This window comes from Aptenodytes forsteri, unplaced genomic scaffold, assembly GCF_000699145.1.
Source record: "Aptenodytes forsteri isolate BGI_AS27 unplaced genomic scaffold, ASM69914v1 Scaffold241, whole genome shotgun sequence".
NCBI lineage: Eukaryota > Metazoa > Chordata > Aves > Sphenisciformes > Spheniscidae > Aptenodytes > Aptenodytes forsteri.
The window spans coordinates 3,142,346-3,162,269 of NW_008795252.1; the positions used below are offsets into that span (position 1 = coordinate 3,142,346).

The 19,924-nt window shown below is 41.3% G+C and overlaps 1 protein-coding gene across 5 annotated transcripts in view; it reads left to right on the top strand.

The window, feature by feature from the left end:
- Window positions 1-19,924, top strand: part of CALD1 (caldesmon 1) — a 203,638-nt gene that overhangs the window by 85,142 nt on the left and 98,572 nt on the right. The window lies entirely within an intron of this gene.

The following is a 19,924-nucleotide window of genomic DNA, read 5'->3' on the forward strand; positions in this document are numbered from 1 at the left end:
AAGACATTTTTCTATGGCTTTATTGTGACGAATTAAACTGAGATGAGCGTAGGGTCTTCCTTCTCTCATCTGTCCTCTCTGCTGCTTCGAAGAGGAGGCGCAACACTCAATCTTGCCCGAATTTCCCTGTAGCTTCTGGGACTTCAGGTGACCTCTACGTGCAGCCAGGGCACTTTTTGGTAAAATCTCTTTTGCAAGATATGAGAACCTGGTGGCTTTGGTGTTGCGTTGCGTTCCTGAAGAGGTGTTAAAGACAGCTCTGGAGTTTAGTTTAATACCAGAGAATCAAGCTTGGGAAGTAGTAGTGTCGTTCTTCCTGATGCAATTCACAGTCCCACGAAAATGTGATGGCTGCCTTTGGCTGCTGAGCCCAATTGGTGGGCATCATTTGCTAGAAAAGTCTTATTGCTTGTAAGAAATTTGGAGCTAACAGGCAGCTGAAACAAAGAAAACCAGAGCATCATTTAGATATAGAAAGTTATGCTTCATTTAAGGGTGAACCAAAACAAGTAAACCTGCTGTGACTCATCCAAGATTTTGGATGAAGAATATTTTTTATTTTCCAGGAATTACACCACCTAGGAATTGTAAAACTGACACACTGAGTAGTTGAAGAGAAATCTGCTTCTAATAAACCATGTCTTGCCAGACAGAGGTTTAAGAACATTGAAAAAAAAAAAAAAAATCTGAACAAGCACAAGGATCATATGTAGGGGCAGAGTCACTGCTGTGCTCGGAGTAAAGGGAGTGGAGTTGATTATCTGCATCTTCCCAGTAGGTAGAGAGCAGATATAGCTCGCTGGAGAGGATGTGGCAGGAGCATGCTGTGCTTTGGCTCTGTTCACTGGCAAGGAGTCCATCAGAGAGCAGTGCCAAGCACAGCTTAGGCACAGCAGAAGCTGTATCTTACTGTCTTCTGCTCAGTATTAACCTTCTAAGGCAGGAAATGCGTGCACTGAGGGAAAGATAGGCTGGGAGCTGGGATTCTTCAGTCTTCATTGACAACTGCCCTTTCACAGCTCTGTCACAATAAGCTCTCCTGTCACTTTAAAACTGCATTACTGATACTGCTGCTTTGAACTTCCCAGGGACGTTGTTCACTTGGTGTACGTAAGTTTACAGAGCAGACCAATCTCTTTCTGATAAATGGGGCAATTGTTCAGAACCTTGATAATCATTATACTGTGCAGCATTAAAAAAAAAAAAAGATTAAAAAAAGTTCCCTTCTCAGGATGTTGTGAGATTTTCCTTGCCTACATTTTGATGACGCTTTCAGATTGTGGGATGAAAGAGCCTTGGTCAAATACTTCTAGATCATCTGGAAGTGGGAAGTAGCTGAAATCTCAAAAGAGTATCTTGTCTCCAGCTAATGTTGTAGACTCAGGTGCTGTGGAGGGTAGCCTCAGAAGTGCACCAGCGCTGTTAGATGTTTATCTGAACTGAGCTTGAACTCCCAATCTCTGGATGTTCCCCCATGCCTGTTTTCCAAGAAGAGCCTGATCTTTGCAGCTCTTTCTCACAAGAGTGCTGTGGGTTTGGAGCTGTTAAATCTTTGGCCTGACTCTCACTTTCACTAAAGTCCCTTTACACAGTTCAGGCATTCTGCTTCGGGGATCTTAAAATGAGAGTAGATGACATTTAATAGCATAAATGAGAAACAGGTCCCTTAAAAAAAAAAAAGTTAAATTGGCCTTCCCTAAATTGTTGAGTGCTGACCTTGAAAAAACCTTTAAAGTCTCTGCAGGCAGACTGAAATTTTTTTAGAAGAACAGATATCCCAAACTGCAAGAGATTACCTGAGGCAAGTAAGTTGTGAGTTTTTTTCTTTTCTTTTTAAGAGAAAATTCTTTTCCATTACACTTGGTACCCACATGTCTATTTTAAAGCACTATTTATTTGTCACAGAACTTCAGAATTGCTGGTGTAATTTTCTCATTCTTTAGGATTTTTTTTTTAAATTTACTAGTTTTAAACATTTTCATATATTCTGGTTATGTGAAACATGTTAAAGATTCCATTTGTATTTTGAATATTGGGGTTTTTTTAATGTGGGAGGCAATGTTTAAATATGTTTTGAGAAGGGGGGAGGCAAGAAAAGCTGTCATCCATCAACTGGTATTAAGTCCAACTTCGAAAGTTTGATACAAACTGAATCTGACTGTTAGTGCAGACATGATACAAATTAGCTGTGACTTTATGATACCAGCTGTTTCTCTGACAGGGTAAAAGGGCACATAACTAGAATAGCATCTTTTGTTGAAAGCAGTGTTTCCCTTTGTTAAATGTGGGAGCCTCTGGCAAAAAATTGTAGTCCTTAGTTATGTGACATGTGCAGTCTGCAACATGTTCGTGGAGCTCGGGGGGCTTTTTACTTGATGTTTTTAAAAGACAGGGTTATCATAAGTGTTCTATTTTCACTAGTTTTATCACTGAAAGACAAATCTCTGTCATGTTTTTGCCTTGTGTTAAAACTGAGGATAATCTAAGCACTATTTTCCTACAAGTACAAAGAAAATACTGAACAGCAAAACCAGAGAAAAGTCTGCAACAAAGAAATCACAAATCTCAAAGTAAAATTTAGTTTCATTAATTATTTTCATTAATTGATTCCCCTCAGTTATTTTTTTTCTTACCAGAATTTTCAGGGGTTTTTATTCCATACAAACTAAGTCTACGTAGTCTTTAACAAACTGACAATCAGTGTTAACCGAGTATATTTTATTGAGGCAGCAGATTAGTCCTGACACAGATGCAGGGACACCAGAGCCAGCTCTCTGCAGTCACATCTTGGGTCTTGACTCGTTTCTGGTGCTATGTGGCTGTGCACGGCTTCCCTACTGCATCCAGTGCCTGAGTGAGGAGGGTGCCAGGAGCTTAGAGGATGGAAATGCAGAGTTGACGCACCTGAGGAGCTTTGTGTGGAAGCAGTTGGGGGGTTGCCTTGTTACCAGAGCTCATAAAGCCTACTCGTAAACTGAAATGGCTCTGAGCAAAGCCATTTGGGTGACTTTACATCACTGTACATCTGCGTCCCCGCTGTATATCTGTATGACCTTAACATATCCCCTGACCACCTCAGGCAACATAAAGTTGGCTGTAGCATGTAACTAAACTAAAACAATGTGATTTATTAAGCAATCAAATTAATCTTACTTCTGCCACGTGACTAAGAGCCAGTAAGATTTCAAAATTTATTACTACAGATAACAGACATACTCCATTTGAATCAATCAGGAAAGGGGCAATATTAAGAATGGAGTTATGTTATTAGTATACTAGTGTTTAACTAGGAGTACTACGAGGAACAACATTTAGGCTAGAACTACTAACAGCAGCAAACTTTAGGCTGAATATCTTATAAACTTTCTTAGATTAATGGTTATCAGTGTTGATGCTAAACTGAAAAAGAAAGCATCTCAAAAGAGGTACCTTTCAGAACTGCATTTTTTTTTAAGGGGCCATGCAGTAGCTTTAGGACTATGAGCAGTGTGAAGGGCATTGCTCCTTCCAAATTTTAAGTGTTATTCCACAAAGGAAGGATGCCACTGCTAAGGTGAAAGTGGGAAACTTCTCTGCAGGGCACAACTTCTATTTCAGACAGGTGGAAGTTAGAACGACTTGATATTTTGGCCGTGGCAGAAATTATCACGTGAGCCCTACATGTCTTTCTACGTGGAGTAGAGAAGCCTCTATATAAGCCACTATGTGAGATGGTAGAGCAGACAAACCCAAATCCTACTGAAGATGCAGAAAAGAAAAAATCTGTGGACACAGAATTGTAGCAGGCATGTGAGTGAAAGGGCAGAGTTAAGAGTGTTGAAAAATACTAACTTCTACTCATAAACTTCTTGGAGTAAATTTAAAAAATAAATACATTTCAAAAGGAAAGTTTAGGACATAATAGCTGTTGAGTTTTTCATGTATTGCTGGTGATAATGTGAAACACAAAATAGAAAATTCCAAGCACTAATAAATAGGTCTTGGCCATTTCTTCTGCAAACATGCATTTTTTACTATCTAGCATCTGTTTCTGAAATTATGTGAAGTATGTATTTAAAATGTTTTACCACGATAGTTTAAGTGATTAGAGAACATCTTGTTTTCATGAATGTGTAGAGTGGTATGTCAACAAACAAAGGTTCATACATGACATTCAAAGAACAAAACTCAACCACAAGAAGTTCTACATTCTGAATTGATTTTTTTTGATGATGTAAAAATCCCCTTGGCCAGCTTTCTGGTTATGGTTATATCCCTGAAAACCTGGAGTATCTCCAAAGAGAACTTAATGTATCCCTTCCGTTCATGCAACCAGGCTGAATATGGGAGCACTGGGCTGGTTATAGATGCAATCAAAGTAAAAATGTGCAGGAGATGCTGGAGAACGTGTTTATCGCTAATGTGCAGTAACCATCAAGAGGAAACAGATCACATGGAAAACTTAAACCTGTAACATTGTAGCAAGCAAATGACATGCTATCAAATGTATGATAGCTGCAGAAGCCATCATCACAGTTGAATCTTACGGCCATAATGTCAGAACCATCATAGCCTCTCGCAATATCATATTCAGAACGTCTCATAAGAACTTCAGTAAGAGAAGGGATGCTAGCCCTCAAATCCCAGTATTTAAATTACCTTTTATTCTCTGAAAGAACATTACTTGTAATGAAAATTACATTTTTCCACATTTTGTATTCTAAACTGTTGAGTTGTATTGTTCTGAACTTCGAACAAGTTGCATATTCCTCTCCAAGATGGTTACATTCAGTGGTGAAATGATGTTGGCTCCTTTGGGTATTTGGGAGAGAGCAGACAATATATTGTCCTCAGCTGGGCCAGCTGCCTCACATCCTCTGAAGGGAGAGGAATTTGCGCAGTGACTGAGTTACGGTTAAATAGTTGGGTACCGTTTCAAGAACTCAAGGAGGCCTGGGACCACTGGAGAACTCTCTTCATCCATGTGGCAGATAGGAGGGTACTCCTCATGTTGAGTTGCTCCAGGATTTATGGTTTATGATAAGGAAAGTCCCTTTACGTTAAGTGCCTGCTGCTTTGTAGATGCTAATCGTGCAAAATGACTCACTGTGTGTTTCATGCTGTTAACCCTCTGGCTGGCTCACTGCTACCCTCATATTCCTTTGTGATTCAACTTCATTAACTCCTAAGGGTCAGCAACCGTTTACTTTTTATGGTTATTTAGTACCACACTCTGTGACTTGTCTCTTTGGAAGACTCTGCAGGCAAAAACTCTATTCTGTGTGAGTAAAAGGGGCAAAATTTGACCTTAAAAGTGAGTAAATGTTAAGGACTTGCTTCTGCCAGACAGTGGCACACTGAACATTAGGTTAGTCCTTATATAGTTGTGTTGATGATACGGATTCTTTTCTTTTTCCCTCTTTTCCTTTCCATCTCTACCTTTTAATTTCCTTTCTTCTTCTACTTCCTTCCGCTCAACCCAAAGCAAAGATCTATAAGCTATGGTCTTGATCACGGTATGGAAGCCAGCTCCAAATCCAACCAGATCTAACCTTGCTTCAGTTTTAAAACCTTGCTTGAGGGAGCCAGAATCCCTTTACTTAAATGACTTAATTTTCAAGCAGTATGAATCATGCAGCAACTGCACAAGCTCTGGCTAGCATATATTGTACATATGTTTGTTCTTTAGGCAGTAAGAAGAGAATACAGAACTGGAGGTCATTTGAGTTACAACTACTTTGGGGGATTTTTTTTTTTAAACATTCCTTCTAACAAATGCAGTTTAAATGGGTTTGTTTATATGGCGTGGAATTGGAAAGGCCCAAACTAACCAGGCTTTACACAATGTGGCCTTCTTCCAAATTAATCTAAAATATTTTAATCCCTCTGGAGTTTCTTTATCCTCTGCATCTGTGCTATAGTGGAGACACATTTTTAAAATTTCTTTGAGGAAAATTACCTTTCTTTCCCTCCAACTGTACTCAGCAAGGTCAATGGAGCACTGTTATATGCTATTTAAACATCTGAGATTCATCATATATCTGCACACCAGAAAGAATCATCATAAAAGGTCTAATGAATCCCGACTGCTAGCCAAGCAAGGGAGTCCCCTTACAGATACCGAGTATTAGAAACAAAGAATACATGCAAAATACAGTTTTTACACTTTAGCTTTATACAATTAAGAATTAAACTGCCCCTTAAGAAGCAGGCAGGGAATGTTTGTGACCCCCCAGAACAATTTTGGCCAATCAAACTCTGAGCCAAATTCTGAAGTTGTTGCATGGGCCAAGATGGTTGCTGGGTCTGCCTGGGAGTAAGGGGGCCCACTTGCCCTGTGGGACCAGACAGGGCCTGAGCGGGAGCCTGGAGGGGCTTCTTGCTCCTGGGAAAGGAGATGCTCCGAGTCATGGTCAAGCTCCGGAGCCTGGCTATCTCAGCCTCTGGCTGTGTGCCTGTACTTGGTTTTAAGGCCTTTTTGTTTTCTAGTTCAGTAGCAAGTTTATGGGACTGAACTCGTTTTACTACCCAGGAACTGAGGGAGGCCTAGGTGGTGGTATTTTTCTATTTCAATTTTTATAAAATTATTTTCCAGGTATTTCAAATCCAGTACTCCTCCTTCAGCTGCCAGTAGTTCCAGTCAGTCTGAAATGGCCACAGGGAGCAGATACAACTGATTTTTTTTTTTGGAGGTTTTATCTGGAACACTGTTATAGGGGGCATTTTAATCTGAAATACTGTTATATATCTGTTATACTGTTATAGATGACACCAGGGCTGGTTTAATACCAGAGTTTATTATAGACTCATTCTTCCTTTGAATACTGCTAGGTCATGAAGTTCAGATAGTTTTAACAAAGTTCAAATAAGTATTTGAACCTCTGAAGGAGAAATGATATGCTGAAGGCCTCTGTTCTGTGAAGGCACAGGGTTTTACCGCAGTTTTTTTTCCTTATCACTGAAGTCCTGCAGGGGCTGCAGAGAAACGAGCTTCTCTGCCAACCTGCTCCAGGCTGATGTTGGCCTCGTCCTTAATCTTAGCGTGCTCCGCTTTTCCCAGTGATAACGTGCAGGTAACAGTGCTGGTCTCCTGCACAAGGGGCTGCAGGGCATGGGTTGTGGGGTGGCATGCTGGGATAATGATGGTCTGAATGAAATCATCCACTAAGATCAATCACCCCAGGCTGTCCCTGCTTTTGAATGAAGAACCATACCTACCCCAAACACGCTTTCCCCGTCTTTTCATATAGTCAGAGGTATTTTGGGACCATTGCAAGCCATACAGTAATGGAATAAATTCCAAGTGCAGCAGGAGACCACATCGGAGGAAAAACTCATTAAGTGCCAAGGGCATTTCTTTTACTTTTCTTACTGGGACTGGAAAATATTCCCTAAATAATACATCTGGATGTAGAGGAGTAGAGAGGGAAAAGATGAAAAACAATCCTTTAAATTCAGTAGGAGCCTACTTTAATGGCTTGTTTAATCTGCCAGCTGGCACAGTGTTGAGTTCTTGCTACACATACTTTAAGGAGACCTATGTAGTTCTTGGAACCAAGTTCATATTAAGTTGTAGAAACTTAAATATTAATAAACTGGCAGGACTGCTTTTTGGTACTTAATAGAAATCAAGAAACTGCTTAGTCATCTCCAAAGATATTTCTATCTCCTTTAATGTAAATACCAAAATAATATGGACTTAAAGCAGTAGCAAAGATAGTAAAAATTCAGATCTGTTCCCAATATGTGCCCTCTCTGAAGTATGTGCACATCCTTCAGACTTTGCAATCATATGTATTCCCTATACAACACTTTGCTTTGGGCAGAGTTTCTCTAATGTCATTTGTGACACCATTTTGTTTGAAAGAATTACATTACGAGTTTGTGTCTTCTCCAACGCTCCTTGGCCAGGAGAAGAACTGGTGTCATCTTTATGTGGATGTTTATTTAGCATGTCTTGCAAGTGGTATCAGTTAATAGTGCTCTAGGGTATATTTCACATGTATTTTATATGACTGTAAGTGTTCATGCTTTTGTTTTTTACCTGGCTTTGTGTGAAGGTATGTGGGTGCAACCGAGTGCAAACTTGAAGTGCAGTGTCAGCTATATAACTAACATTTATACTTTCTGTTCCTAAAAAGTTAGGCTACATCAAGAAGCATGTTTTCTGTTTTCAATTACTTTCAGCACTGGAAAAGCAAAAGAGAAAAGATTCAACTGCAGACCAACCTGTCTTTTATATTTAGGGAATCCATTAATAATATCTGAAGTGACACTTGTCAGTATTTACAAGTTGTAAAGGTTTGATTTGGTCCAGGTAAGCACTGAAAAATCTGGCTAGTTTACTCATGTTTATTTATGAATTTCAGATCTGGCTTTTATTTTCTTTGTTCACCTTAAGGGTGCAAGCTATTTTCAGGATTTTCATCTGGGGTATGGGTTGTAAAAATCATCCAAGTTTGCAGGCATTATAATCTGGGATTTTAGTTTGATCCTTCCCTGTACATCTTTTCCAGAGTCTATTTCTTTTTTCAGACCTCTTTTGCCATTCTTGCCTCTGTTCCCTTGCCTTCCTAATGCTTTTTTCCACATATTTAATAGGGTATCCTTGCAGAAATTTTCTCTCTAGTTGTACTCCACTCCTGTAGAGCCATCAGACCTGGTGAGTTGTGAAGCATCCACCACCTGGAGGCCTCAGTGCACACACACCAGTCATAAGTGCAATTATTTCTGCTTTCGTCATTTTGAAGAAGGCATAAGATTTGAAGGCTGAGGTCAACAATTTTTTTTCCAGCTAGCCCATAACTAAAAATGAGGTGACTGAGTTATGAAAAACAATTTGCTTAGTAAACATAGGCTGCTTTCCTATTTGTAGAGCATTCACAAACAGATTGGAAGTTGTCCTCCCTTCCCTTCCACCTTTGTATTTCTGGTTTTGGCCAACACTTTGCACACAAACAACCCCGCTCTGTGGATCGTCTGTGAAAAATGTGCTTCATGTGCATTTGGTGCCCAGAACTTAAACTGTGACCAGCCATGTGCACTCTGTGTCTCATTCTGAGCTGAGTGGACCTAACCTGGCAACAAGGGAGGCTGGAGGAGACCCCACAGGGGATTTGGATCCTTATGGAAGAGGACTTAGGGAAAGGTAACAGATAATGCGCGGTACAGAGATTTTTTTTTTCCATTTATTTTTTGAAGGAAAATTAAACATTTTCTTTTCTGGACCACACAGACACTGTCTGAGGCACCGTTCCTAAAAAAATTAAACTGTAAAATTTATTGGCTTGATACAGTGCTCAAGTGTAACTTTCCTTTGTCACATCAATACAAAGTAAGTACGTATGTCTGTACTCTCAGTATTAAGTGCACAGGATACTGTCAGGCCTCACCTGTCTTGTTTAACTGACTCTGAGCCAGGCTTTATTGAAAGTTTTGGTGATCCTGTTCCCCTGCAGGGTGAAGCACTGCACAGTCGCATACATTACTGATGTACCAATGCATTGCTGTTGCGGTATTTGCTGGTAATAAGTGTTTGTGCCTGACTGTCTAGATAGCAGTCAGATTATTGTCAAGATTATTAAACAGCTTCTCTGTGTGAGTCTCATGAGGGGAGCTGGCAATATTGTAATCTTGCTGTGTCAGGTTTTATGCTGGCTCACGCACAGCATGCAAGTGTGTCATCTTGCCTACCGTTTTTTTGTTGTAACAAAGCCTCACTGCTGTTGGGTCTTCTGGTTTGGTGACATTGTTGTGTTAGTGTTTCCTTGCTTTCAGCTAAACTCAGCATAAAGTGGGGTCTATGATGTAAACTTCAAATATGGCAAATGGTTTGAGGGGCATCTATTTTGCGGTACCCTGTTTGAGCTGTCCTGTCGAAAGGCTTTGCATTTTTGCTGCCCTGCTTTACCTCTTTAAAGCTGGCACTGACCTCATGCTTCAATTTTCAACCAAAATAACATAGAATTGCTGCTCATTAGAGATAAATTGATATAGCTACTTGGCAGGAGACAATCTGGGTTTCATTTGTAAAGATGACTTTAAAAATGTGAGCTGGAAAAGCCCAGTAGAAATTTCTGCAGCTGGATCCATTCCTGGTGGAATTCCACAGATTTCCATGATGCTCTGCCATTGAATAACTGGACTTTCAGCTGCAATGTATCTATCACGGTGACATGCATTGTGTCTGTGCAAAGGAAGCGTACATGTATTGGGAGGGAAGATGAGTTAATTAAAGTTCAAGAGCAACAGGCAAGACCTTGAAAATTTATCATTCATTTTTTCTGAGGAACTGGTTGTATTCAAAATACTTAGTCTCTCTTAGGGCACAACTAGTAAGATTAGCAAACCAAAGAACTTCAGTTTTGTTGGGTTTTTTTTTTGGTAGTATTTCTTTTTTCTTTAAAAATGCAGGGTTGAAGACTAAAACTTGGTATTGTTGCTTATTGCTGGTTCAACAGAGCAAGCAACAGAGACCCCTCAACTCTCATTAGAGTTTATGATGCTCAGCACTAGGCAAAGCTGGATCCTAGGGCTGCATGTTTTAACAGGAAAAGAAAAAGTGTTGAAAATACAAAAACGAAGCCACAGTAAGCTGGCTGCATTGTATCTTCATATTATTTTCTATTACTTTTTTATGACTGACTATGTAGCTTAATATATCATGATTTTGTATTTGGAAATGCGTTCCAGAAAACATGTGGAGTTTGAAGTCTGGCTGAGCAAATGTTGCTGTTGGAACCTTACCTTAGGCTTGCTTGAACATTTTATTATTTTTAACGGCATTACCTTAGCTTTTTAATTCAAGACATGAGAGATGCAGAGAAAGAGTGTGAATATAGTGCTGAAACGTTCATAAAACCTACTTGAACACAAATAAGTTCAGACAATGTATTGTTGAAATATTGCATGTAAGCATGAAGGTCAACAGGGGTGGTGCAAGGGTAGGACAAGAGGGGAGCACCAAATGAGAGGGACAGGAGCAGAGTAGTAGAAGTCAGGGAAGCAGAGGCAGATACTTCCCATCTCTGATCAGCTCCTTGCCTGGAGGGGGAAACCCTTCTCTCTAGTGGAGAGGCAAGTATGGAGAGCTGCACTGCTACTGCTGGCTTCCTTGCCAGTTCTGGTGCAGAAGAAATGCTCCTGCACTTGGACAGAGCAACATCTTCCCTGGCTGATGCCTGCCCTGCTCCTAGCCAAGACCCTCTGCCTATTGCCAGAGCTGTGACTGCTGCTCCCAGTGCGAGCCTCTGCTTGTCGTGACGGACACCAGAACGCTGTCTTGTGTCACTCCTGCCTGCACCATTGGGTGGCTAACTCCACTAGGCAAGAGCCCCCAGCATGCTTTCTGCTCCTGTGACTTGTCCTGCTTCACACCACTGTGGTGGTACCTCGCCATGTGGGCTCGTTGTGGCTTTGCACATCGAGAAGGGGCTAACAGCATCATGGTGATTAGCACTCAGTGCGTGGTCATCAGCTCCTGTGGGCATTTCTGTCCCCAGCTCCTCCACTGCACCTAGCTCCAGTTCGGGGTCAGGCTCTGCCCCTCTCTCAGATGGTTGCTGTCCCAGCCAACACTTCTGTCACTACATGTCTGTCCTGATGCACACTCCACTGGGCACACTTGCAACTACACCATTTCCCTCAGAGGGGAGGCAGCTGACAGGATCAGGGCACGCAGTGCATCTGTGACATCTGCCAGCTGAGTTAGCGTGAGGCTCCCTCTCCAGAGGAAGTGATGTCAGATGAGAGAGCATTGACAAGAATTAGTAATTTTTCCTTTCCCTATGCCTTTAAAGGCACAAATTGAAAGGATACGATGTGGCAGTTTTATTTGTGCAGGCCAGAAACTGAAGACTGGCTTTTCCATAGTTGTGGCAGCTTCTTCTGCCTGTGATATCCTTTCCCATGCTCTGATTTTTTTTCTAATAGAGATCAATGGGAGAATTGGCATTGCCATTCATAGGGCAAGAGGAAATGCATTCTCCTCTTTAATATGGCTTGGTCATCTGAGCTGGACCTAACCTGTTTCTTAGTGATGTTTGTCTGTTTTTTCCTATTATTAAGAAACAAATAGCTCCTGACTGGAAGGTGTTGACAATGGGCACTGGTTTTCTGCTCTTGCAGTTTCAGTTGGAGATGAAGCTGGCCAACAGCTGGAGCATTGCCACAAGTTTCAACAGTCAGGCCACAGATTTGTGACAAAGCGTGCAGGAGGACTAAATGCATGATGTGTGCATTTAGATTAACACGATGAAGCTGGTAGAAGCAGATAAAAGACAAGGATAACTAGTGGATGATATCCCATGAGCCTGCTTCCCAGTGTTTGAATGCAGAGAAAAAGTGAATGCAAGTCAGAGTTCATTTTGGGACTAAGTGTTTTTACAAACTGTTTTGTGGACTATAAAATCCCTCCGATTTCAGTGTGTTTTGTCCTTCGAGATGGGGCCTCATTGTCATTACCTGGGATAGCTTCACTTATGATTAAACAGTAGTAAAGGGCAATGCAATTTTCAGCTGCCCTTTGTATCTGCAGCAAAGGCTAAGTATTTCCTCAGTAATAATGATATGAGTAAAAATAATTTGTTTCCCCCAAGTAAGCATTGCAAGAGTAAAAGAAATTCTGCCTTTACGTGTGTGTGCACAAAGGTATGAGAGGATGAAGTAGCCTATATTGGCAGAATCTGAGATCACACTAGTTTCTGACATGCAGGGTAAGCTCACTGATCTTTTGTAGTGTATATTAGATGAATTTGGCCTGCGAGGGTGGAATCCAGTCCTGATTGAAGTCTCTGGGAAGTCTGCCAGGGATTCCAACAGGACCAGGATTTCAACTCTAGTCTGTATATGAATAATATTTCAGTATCTTCTGATCTTTGGGGACAACATATTTGAAATACTTCAGAGGACACTTGAAGGGGAGAGTCAAGGGTCAGTCCTTCTAACATGAGAACCAGTGGTTGTGCCAGCAGCTTCCAGCTATGTCTTGTTTCTTCCTTTGTCTGCTAATGGGAAATGATAGACAAATGTCATTGAGATCAGGGGTGGGACCAGTATATGCAAATCCAAATGTCAAGCGAAAGCTCTGCCTGGCCCTTATATCAATGTGCAGTAGGAGAAAGATGAGGAAGGAAGTGGGAGGAGTGGAAATGGCATACCCGCACTCAGCCTGCCCAAGGGAATAAAGACAAATGGGGACTTTCCATTGCAACTGACTGGCTCTGAGATGATAGGTCCTACTGCTGCATGCTTAGAAGTGTATTGCACTGTTAGCAGCAGCATGCTAGATGTTTGCTAACACCTCTGGGATGGTGCAGCTCTGTAATGCTCCTTCCCCCGTGCTGAGTTAGATCGTGGATACGAGAGATGGAAGTGAGCAGGTATTTAAAGCCATGGATCTTTTAGTTGCAGACCCAAGGAGTGAACTCTGTGGCAGGGACAATGTCCTATAAAAAACTCCCTGTCAGCGCTTTCATGTGGTTCACCCTGCAGCAGCAGGAGCTGACACAGGGCCTGGCACCTGCAAGGACATGTGTGGCATTCACTGTGGTTACCTATGCTGTAACCAGGGTGGGTGAAACCTGTTCAGCACCTATTTGAATCAAGGGTCTGGACTATGGTGTGGTCCTGCAGGCCATCAGTAGTCTGCAGAGCGCCAACTGGGAATCTCTATTCTACGTAATCACTACATAGTTTTGCTCAGGATGCCACAGATGTTAACTAATATGTTAATCAGGTTTAAAAATGCCCCGCCAATGTACATAAGCTTTTTTACTCCTGTGAAAGATGAGATGGAAAATGTAGCTTATGCCATAAGCGGAGATTTTAACAGATGGATTTTTTTTTTTTTTTACTTCCTTGACAAAACTCTAGGTAATTCTCTGCCTACCTTCTCACAGAGTCAGTGGTTTGGATATACACATGTAGATGGAAGCGAAATGTTCTGAGAACAGAAATTGGGATTTTGAGAAACCTCTCCAGTTTGATTTTTCTGATGCTAAGTATGAACTGCACTTGGTTGGTTTGCCATTGATGAATTTTCCTTGGAAGTCCTAAGAAGTATGGTCAGATGAAACAAAGCACAGGCTAGATTGGAACAAAGCTGTGTGTTCACATGACCGAATAAGTTTATTTTGCCTTGAGTCCCAAATGAGCTATTCTGTTTGGGAAGGAATAAAGCTGCTTGATATGAGTATGTATGTGTGCCTTTATATATATGTACAAGAGTTCATTATCTGCAGTCAACGTGAATACTTGGCCAAGTTTACAGTAACAATTGCAGATGCAGTTTTACGTGAAAGGAACATTAAAAATGAACTTATGGAGGAAAGAAGAGCCTCTTTAAACGTAAGCTTTACTATTGGTAATATATGATTGCCAGCGATATCCGACATCTCAGATTAAAGAAAGAGCATGCATGAGTGTGACAAAGAACAAATCAATCCATTGAACTCCACCTTTTGACTTCAATGAAGTTGCACCTGTTTCTGAAAGATCTGAGTGGCACCGAATGCTTCTAATGCAGAATTAAAAGGGGAGCAGGGAAAATAATTTCCAAATGTTTTCTGACAGATTTTAATAGAAAACAGATTTATTTGTTTTGACTGAAGATAGATTAAGGAACTCTAATTCTCCCAGATATTGCAGTAGAATGCTTGTCATACCTGCATTTCATGGGTGCCAGATTAAACAAGTCACATATAGACAAAGAGTGTTGCTTGCTGAGTTGCTCTCAGCTGCAAAAGGGACAATGAAGAGGTTCTGTTTCCACTTCTGAGGTGGACGAGGTAGAAAGAAAGGGCAATGGTAGTCCTAGGGATACAGTGGATGCCATGGCACATAGCCAGCTGGAGCAAAATATTCTTTGTGCTTCTCACTGACCAGTCCTTTACTGACATTTGTTAGGTCCACACATCCATCCACACCAGGGCTTTGGGACAACTGAAGTGGAGACAGATGGGAAAATGGGATATTTGGATTAATGGGGTACAACTCTCAAAGTTGCTTGCAGTCTCAGTTTATGTCAAGCTTTAATGAGACATTTGATCCTTTTTGTGGGAGTATTATAAAAAAAAAGGGGGGGGGGCAATTACAGAATAACTTCAGTCTTGTGTTACCACCTGATCCTGCAGTGAGGACATCAGAGGTCAGCTGCATGCATGTAGAAAACCTTTGTGTAGTTGCACTTGGAAGCCTTCCCTTTACTACGCCTCTGTAGGAAAGGTTCAGAAAGAATTTCCCTTTATCACCTTTGTTCAGCCCTTCTCTGCAGCAGACATGTCTTTTTGTAGGATATGGCTTTTTTAGTACTGATCTTGCAGTTTTGCAGTTACATCTAGTGGCTGGGACCAAACCTGGGGCCTGGTTGTGCTTTAGCCTTCTGCAATTGCACAGTGAGAAGAATTTGCAATTGGTGGAGATAACATAAGGACTAAGAGGCACAAAATTGACTAAGGCTCAGTCCCTAAGGCCACAAAGTAAATCAGAGGTAGAACTAACCAGGAGAATCCCCAGTTGCTGGGTTTACCCCAAATGCTAGGCACTGGGCCATGATATCTCATTGGCCTCCTTGTTCTGCACTGTTACTTGAGTTCTCCTGGAAATCCTGAAGCTGTTTCTCTTTGCACTCTTCCTGCCTCCTGCAGCTGGGGATGAGGGAGGGAGGAAAGGAGGGAGAGAGAGGCTAGGAACTGGTCATGGTTTCTTTCATGAAGAAACCCAGTATTGTCCTTTTTACTACTCTAGACCTTTTCTGTGCTTCCTGTGGGTCCTAAAATTTCTACCAGCTCCCACAGAACTGGAGCCCTACAACAGTGCGGGATGGGTCTGTGCTGGTGCCCCACTTCAGTCACCAGTATGAGGTTTGGGCTAAGGAAGGAAGGGGGAGGTACCTGGTGCACAGTGCATGCAGATATCTTTAGCTAGATAAGAAAGGAAATTTAGCAGAAAATCTCTCTTGTTACAAGGAAACCAAAGGCCTAATCCCCTTGCTCCACTTCAGGTGAATAAAGCTATGTTCTGCCCTCATTCTTTAATGAAGAATAGGCCAGACTGCTGAGAGGGGGGCTGGCAAGAGCTCTGATCCATGCTGTCTTGCATGGGCAGTCGTCACAGCTTGCAATCTGCCTAGCAGTTGTCTGCGTGAAGCCTGCCCTGGCCATTCACAACACCGGAGTAGCGAGCATGTTAAGGAAACAGGCATGACTTTCAGGCTCTTCGGGCCTGAAGGTCACCAAGAGGAAATCTGCAATTGTTTCATTGTACTGGGAGGGAAGCAAGATGGCATGTGCTTGCATAATGTTGTCGCCAGACGTGGCCAGCGTAGAGCCCTGTGTAATACACAGCCATGCTATATTAGGGAATATGCTCTGGCTTGAAGTTTCTTGGCTCAACTAGGTTGAAGCTGGTGCAGTGGCTCAGCATAAACATCTCAGTCTGGGAGCTCATTCAGTGTAATGGAAAGGTGACTGGCAAGTCTTGAAAGAAAGATATTTCTGTTCGTTAAAGACCTGAGTAGCAGTTTGCATTTTCACTTGCTTGTTACCAGTCTAGCCTACCTGTTTTTAAGGCCCCCTGGGTGCTGAGCTGTCTCTGAAATCAGTGCTGGGAATAGGGTGAGGACAGTATTAAATCTGAGCCAGAGCAGGAGGTTATTTTGCTTTCCATACTGGAATTATACAGATATGTGGTGGTGTGTGTATTTCTACCTAGCCAATTTATTGTTTGCTTTCAAAGAGCATATTCCCATTAATTGCTATTAAAATATTTTTTCATATATTTACAATTACTGTGCATTCCTCTGATTTTCCACCTTGATGAAAGCTGAAAGAAGACAAAATTTTAAACTCTCTCATGGGATGAGACATAAAGGGGAGTGGGATTTGCATACATGTGTTTTGTACCGGGAGGGATTAAATGTGGCTGTCCTTGAAGGAAGCACTTTTTAGCAAGACAATGAAAAACTCAACAAATTTTAGCAATAAACCACAGTCAACTGAAGATCAAAGGCATTATGTGAAGTGCAGAGATGAAAAGGAGAGAGAGACTGGTACTGCTTTTGAAATGAGTGTTTTTGTGGGGAGATGGTATTTGCAGGGCACATACTTTGCTATGATTCTGACTCAAGTAATGTGGCAATGCTGGTAAATGTTGTAGATAAGTTACTTTGCTTATCTGTCTTCTCTTAGCCTTTCTTAGCATGTCTTCAGGAAGACCACAGGGTTCATCAGACATCCCATGATCTAAAGGTTCAGTCACAGAGTCAAAAGAGATAGACACCCTGAGAAGACCCTTGTATGTGAGGCTGTGGAAAATCTGAGGTCCTGAGCAAGACTTATCTTCAGTAGTTTCTGAGAGGTATTTTTTTAAAAAAAAAAAAAAGCAAGGCCAAAGATCTTTGTAATATTCTTTCATAGGTCCCCCTTCTGCATCTGGTGGTGGAAAACTCCTGAGAGTTCACTTCAGATTCTTTCAGTATTATTTCAGTATGTGAGGCTGTGGAAAATCTGAGGTCCTGAGCAAGACTTATCTTCAGTAGTTTCTGAGAGGTATTTTAAAAAAAAAAAAAAAAAAGCAAGGCCAAAGATCTTTGTAATATTCTTTCATAGGTCCCTCTTCTGCATCTGGTGGTGGAAAACTCCTGAGAGTTCACTTCAGATTCTTTCAGTATTATTTCAGTTGTGTAAAGGTTGAAAAGATGCTGAGGGTCTTGTTTTGAGGTAGAAGCAACAAAATGATAATTTTTGTGGTGTACCCTTTCACAGTGTAAGAGTAGCCCATATGTCAGTAATTTGCATGTGTGTGTGGGTGTCAGGGGAATGGAACTGGTCAAATAGTTTCGGACATCTACTTCTATTTGCTAAAAATATATATATATATTTTTCTGCTTCTTTAAAATTTATTGCTGACTTCTGGTTGAATTAGGTGAAAAACGTACCTGGAAATAATTTGGAGACAAAACCTGAGGTATCAAAACATTTTCCATCATACTTTGAAAACCGAAATTTTTATATTGGAAATAAAACCAAAGAACTTTTTTTTTTTTTTTTTGAGGTTGAATGGAACATTACTTTTGATTTGAAACAGTTTTCTTAGGGACAGTTTTCCTCTTTTCAGAAAAATGAAACTTTTTTGGTCTGAAACCAAATTATTAAAAATGTGTAACAGGAAAAAAAGATGCAATCAAAGAATAAAAAAAAAAATTTCTTTGCACACCTGGGGAGGTCACACAGACATTTTCACATTTGGCTCTGAAGGCAGGCCCTGGAGTGGAGCTGGGTGGAGTGTTATATTTTGGCACAGGATGAACAACACTCATGAACAATTTTCATTTTAAAAAAAGAAGCATCAAAATGTGCATGCTCCCAAAAATGGTTTGTAGAAAATAGTTCAAATAATTGGTACCTTCATCTATAAGCAAAGCAATTTTTGAATCTTCTGAGAGGCAAGAACACTCTGAGAAACTCTGATTTTATACTCTTTTTGTGGAAATAGGAAACATTTTTAGAGAGATTGATGAAGTTATTGTCTGGTAGTTTTCAGAGGCTGAAAGATAAATAATTTTGGGGAAGACTGTGAACAGCACTGAATAGTTGACTTCACGTGGACCTTCTAGCTGATTACTCATTTTCTTGCACTGATATGGCTTTGCTAACTAAAGGTCGTACTGTTGACCTGACTTCCGTTTCCCAAGTACCTTCCTCATTTTTGAAAAAGGGATTTGGCTTGCAAGTCATCTGAATGCCGTGAAGTGGCTGGAGCTCAGTCCTTTGAGAGGAGACACTATACGCTAATAAACCCTAGACATCCTCCTAAGACGTCCATCCATCTGATCTTCATCGAACAACAGAAAAGCACACTGTAGATGGAGAAAGGTTGTTGCATCAGGGAACTCACGACTGCTGTGCAATCTCCCCTATGCTCCTGAGAAGGAAAGAGGGGAGGAAGAACCGAAATAGTTTTGGGTTGTTGTTATTATCCTCCTCAGCTTTCCTCATGAGGAAGAGAGCTTGGGCTTTTGGAGATGAGAGATGGTGCTGAGGAAGTGGTGGAGGTATTGGCTGGGACATTTGGAGAGGGGATGGGTCAAATGTGGGTGCACAGAGTCCGGAGCTGGGGGGAGGGAAGGAGTGTACCTTAGTCAGGAGAGGTGGAGAGAGGGATGTACCTGGCTGGGTAAGAAGTGATGAAGGTGCAAATAAATCAGATGTCAAAGCGTGTCTGCTTTGTGGAGGTAGAGTGGGAAAAAAACTTTGGGATTCTCAGTTCTAGCACATGAGGTGTCAGCCTAACAGTCAGCTCCTTATATTTTAAATCCCTGATGGTGACTGTACTCCACAGACTAAATGCTGCTGCCTGGTGCAGTCTTAGTTCCTGTGGACACCGTCATCTGCCCTCTGTGCACAGAAACCCAGCACGCTGCTTCGAACTTGCTCTCTGTAGTGTACCATTCCTCCTTTGATCCTCGTCGCCCAGCCGGGGGGAACCACATCAGTCCTGCAACTCATGGGCCCTCTAGAAAAGGAACTGAGGCAGGATTTAGCTGCACACGTAGGCTGGGATGAAAATGCTTCTCGGGAGAAAATGGCAGATTTGCTGTTCTGTGTTAAAGGGGTACATGGTGGTAAGAGTAAACAAACACAAGATTTGAAAAAAAGTCTTGTTACAACTTGCTTTTTATATATAGTCTAATTGTGCATTAAAAAAAAAAAGGCAGCAAAATTGCAAAGTCACTATTAGATTTGCAAAATGAACTTTCCTTTTGAACCTCCACAAAACAACCCCAGCCACCCAAACATGAGGAAAGTCACAACAACAAAATTTTAAATCCCCCAATCCAGGAGCAAATCAGAAAGAAAAACACCCCCAGGAAAAGTAAACTAATAAAATAACCTTCACAAAACCCTTGCCCTCAGCAGTGTTTTAATCCAAAAAAGGGGGCAGAAAA